Consider the following 4447-nt stretch of genomic DNA (forward strand, 5'->3'; position numbering starts at 1 on the left):
CATGATCCACCTGCTCAGCCTCCCAAAGTGCTGGGATTATAGGTGTGAGCCACTGCACCCGGCCAGTTAATTTCTTTTTGAGACCAAGTCTCGCTCTGTCACCCAGGCTGGACTGCAGTGGTGTGATCTCGGCTCACTGCAACCTCTGTCTCCTGGGTTAAAGTGATTCTCCTGCCTCAGCCTCCCGAGTAGCTGGGATTACAGGTGCACCACACCTGGCTAATTTTTTTTTTTTTCAGTAGAGACAGGGTTTTACTATGTTGGGCAGGCAGGTCTTAAACTCCTGACCTCAAGTGATCCATCTGCCTCAGCCTCCCAAAATGATGTGACTACAGACATTTGAGCTACCATGCCCAGCCAATGTAGTCTTTTGTCCTGATTGATTGGAACTAAACCAGGGAGGTACCAGTCAGTGGCTTCATCATCGTCAACTTGATGACTAAAATCAACCTTTTAGAATCTTCTAGAATAAATATGTCTTACACCTCTAACCAAATAAACAGTTTTAAAAAAAATCTATATCATGTAGTTTCCTATGAACAAACATTCATAGGTTGTAAGTCACAGTCCTTACATCTATTACAACAAATTTTCACTCACTGTCATAAGAAAGAGGTTCCCCTTTTGGTGAATAAGTTGGACAACATACAGAGTAAACTTAGCTTTAATGTAAATATGAAATGGTAACTGGAATGCACAGACTTGCTGATCTTCTTCACAAAAGCAAATTGTTCACTGAGTCCTTTGCATTCTCATAATTAGAGTGTTATGTTCTCTTGAGTGTCCTGCTACAGTAACCTGTGGCCTCTAATCATAATTTATATTCAGGCTAAATTAAAGACACATGGGGCTTGTTATTTTTTAATTCTATAGTGCAAAGCACAAACTTCCTTTTTCTTTCTTTTATTTTTAAACATTTTTTAAATCAAACAAGAATATGGAACGCTTCATGAATTTGCGTGTCATCCTTGCGCAGGGGCCATGCTAATCTTCTTTGCATCGTTCCAATTTTAGTAGATGTGCTGCCAAAGCGAGCACAAACATCCTTTTTTTTTGAGACGGAGTCTTGCTCTGTCTCCAGGCTGGAGTGATGCAATTTTGGCTCACTGCAACCTCTGCCTTCCAGGTTCAAGCGATTCTCCTGCCTCAGCCTCCCAAGTAGCTGGGACTATAGATGTGCACCACCTCGCCTGGCTAATTTTTTGTATTTTTAGTAGAGACAGGGTTTCACCATGTTGGCCAGGCTGGTCTCCAATTCCTGACCTCAGGTGATCGACTCACCTTGGCCTCCCAAAGTACTGGGATTTCAGGCGTGAGCCACCGCGCCCGGCCCAAACTTTCTTTTTTTACTAGTCTAGGCAAATGACAATTTCAAGGCAGTTGCATTGTAGGCATTTAATAAATATTTTGGACTGAATGAGTGATTGAATGGATGAACGCATACGAGAATCTACGGGCAGTTTCAACTAAAGCTTGCAGAAGGGAATTTGAAAGCTTTTTGCAAAGAGGAAAAGGACTATTGATTTTAAAGGCTAGTCTGGTCCAATGAATACACTCCTAATGCAGCATCTTGGATTTTCAGAGCCAGGATCCCTTCTGTGCAAAGCATTTGAAGAGTATCTAGTGCCTATCACCGTTCATTCTCATGATTGCATTAGGTGAAGATATACTTTCAAGACACTCACCTTCATCTCAGAGCAAGATGCAGGGGTCAGCCCAAGGGTCTGGGCTGCATACTGGCCCTGTATCTGCCAGATGTCATAAATCAGAGCTCTGGTCACCCTCTGAACAGAGAGTAAAGAAGCCACCAATATCACATCTGTCACCCTGATGCTCAGAGCTGTTATAGCTGCTGTCCAGTGTGACTCGGGCATGACCACATTCCCAGGTGTAACAGATCCCCCAGGATGAGGCATGGCTTTCATCAAGAGCCAAAGAAGAGGCGAAGTAAAAGGAGTTACCCACAGGGTTCAAGCCCAGAGCAACAGAAATCAGTGGTCAAGAAATCCTCTCTGCCCTTTGTCTGAGCAAGCGCGAAATTTGGAGCTCTGTAGACTCTTCTGAAGATACCCTAACCACCAAAAGGGGGTTGTAACGATAATATTTAGTGCCTAAACAGTTATTTCTAAGTAATGAAGGATTTGATGTCCTAGCCTTGGGCAAGTTTCTCAACCTCTCTATGCCTGTTTCCTCAACTGTATAATATGGAAAATAGAGTAATCCACCTTGTAGGGTTGTAGCGAGGATTAAATGAACAAATGTGCACCCAGCACTTAGAGCAATGCATGCTGAATGCACAGCAGGTGTTATCTGTTATTATTTGTGTGTACAGAAAAATTGGAACAAAATTATTATTGTTATTATTTTGAGACAGAGTTTCGCTCTTGTTGCCCAGGCTGGAGTGCAATGGCGCAATCTCGGCTCACTGCAACCTCCGCCTCCTGAGTTCAAGCGATTATCCTGCCTCAGCCTCCCGAGTAGCTGGGATTAGAGGCATGAGCTGCCATGCCCAGCCAATTATTATTATTATTATTATGAGACAGGATAGCCCTCTGTGACCCAGGCTAGAGTGTAATGGCACAAACAGTTTACTGCGACCTCGACCTCCCAGGCTTAAGCAGTCCTCCTACCTCAGCCTCCCAGGTAGCTAGGACTACAGATGTGTGCCCTCCTGCCTAGCTAATATTATAATATTCTTTCTGTTCTGAGGCTCAGAAAAGAGCCTCATGGTTCCCTGTCATTTCATAGCCATCTTGCTGAGTTAGGCAGAGTGGGGAGAATGCATGATCTTTTATTCACAGTTGAGGGCACTGGCTATATTGGTGTCATCAGTATTCCCTGTTCCTCCCCTCCCTGCCTCTCAAGGGGTGTGTCTGGAGCCACAGTGTCTGTACAATTCTCTTGGTGTTCTCCCTGCTGTCGACCTCTGGGAGGCAGTGATCTCACTAAGAAGAAAAAGAACCTCAGTGTCCAGCAAAGAAATCTCCGAGTTGCCTACCCAAGAACCAAACAAAAATCTGAGTGCAGACGCCTTCAGGGCCAGATGGCTGTGGCGGTTTTCCAATCTGAGATTATCCAAAAGAGTATAAACCCCTGGGCTCCTGCAGCAACTAAAATAGGGAGTTGGCTCCAGACAGTTCCTCCTATTGGCAACGTTCCTGATGAGCAGGTGTGAACTCCATGACCTTGCCCTGACTCCACAGAACTAATGGGGGATGATTCTTTCCTGTGAGTTGACAAGCAAGCATTAGCTCCCATCTTTCAGATGGCCACACTGAGGTCTGGTGCGATGAAGGCCAGACAACTTTGCTTTTTAATCTAATCAGGGTTACCAAATTCAAATTCAAAATATCAGTTCCAAATTTGATTCACATCATACCCAGTAAAGCCTCAGTGAGTATAAGTATGCCTTTTTTTTTTTTTTTTTTGAGATGGAGTCTCACTCTGTCGCCCAGGCTGGAGTGCAGTGGCACAATCTTGGCTCACTGCAACCTCAGCCTCCCAGGTCCAAGCAATTCTCTTCTTCAGCTTCTGAGCGCCTGCCACCACGCCTGGCTAATTGTTGTATTTTTAGTAGAGATGGTGTTTCACCATCTTGGCCAGGCTGGTCTTGAACTCCTGACCTCGTGATTCACCTGCCTCGGCCTCTCAAAGTGCTGGAATTACAGGCTTGAGCCACTGCGCCCAGCTGAGAATAAGTATGCCTTAAATACTGGAGGAGATATACTAAAAAATTAGTAATTATATAACTAGAACTTGAACTGGGAGTTGTATATTTTATCTGGAAACTCTATGTCTGTATTTTCATTAAGCCCACTGTTTTAGGTAGTAGAACAAAAAAAAAGATACTAGAAGGTGCTAGGCCAGTGTGTGAGCTCTGAGCTTAAATCTACCTGGGTTTAAATTCTAGATCTATGGCCGGGCACGGTGGCTTATGCCTATAATCCCAGCACTTTGGAAGGCTGAGGTGGGTGGCTCACTTGAGGTCAGGAATTCGAGACCAGCCTGGCTAACATGGCAAAACCCCATCTCTACTAAAAATACAAAACTAGCCGGACATGGTGGCAGGTGCCTGTAATCCCAGCTGCTCAGGAGGCTGAGGCAGGAGAATCACTTGAACCTGGAAGGCAGAAAAGAAAAGAAAAGAAAAGAAACAAACCCAAGCGTTGTATGGAACTTTGGGGAAGTCCTCTTTTTTTTTTTTCCCAAATTTTATTTTATTTATTTATTTATTATTTTTGAGATAGAGTTTCACTCTGTCACCTAGGCTGGAGTGCAGTGGTGTGATCTTGGCTCACTGCAACCTCTGCCCCTTGGGTTCAAGCAATTCTCCTGCCTCAGCCTCCCTAGTAGCTGGGATTACAGGCATGCACCAGCACGCCCAGCTAATTTTTGTATCTTATTTTTTTTTAAAGACATTTTTGGCTTATTAGTGGCATTAAGGGAA

At 44.3% G+C, this 4447-nt stretch overlaps 1 non-coding gene across 1 annotated transcript; it reads right to left on the reverse strand.

The window, feature by feature from the left end:
* Positions 1-931: 931 nt before the first annotated feature.
* LOC135269616 (U6 spliceosomal RNA) lies at positions 932-1038 on the reverse strand. The gene has a single exon (XR_010337865.1). It is a non-coding gene; the product is annotated as a U6 spliceosomal RNA (small nuclear RNA).
* Positions 1039-4447: the final 3409 nt, after the last annotated feature.

Source organism: Aotus nancymaae, unplaced genomic scaffold (assembly GCF_030222135.1).
Source record: "Aotus nancymaae isolate 86718 unplaced genomic scaffold, 86718_ANA_hifiasm-v0.15.2.pri h1tg000053l, whole genome shotgun sequence".
Classification (NCBI taxonomy): Eukaryota; Metazoa; Chordata; class Mammalia; order Primates; family Aotidae; genus Aotus; species Aotus nancymaae.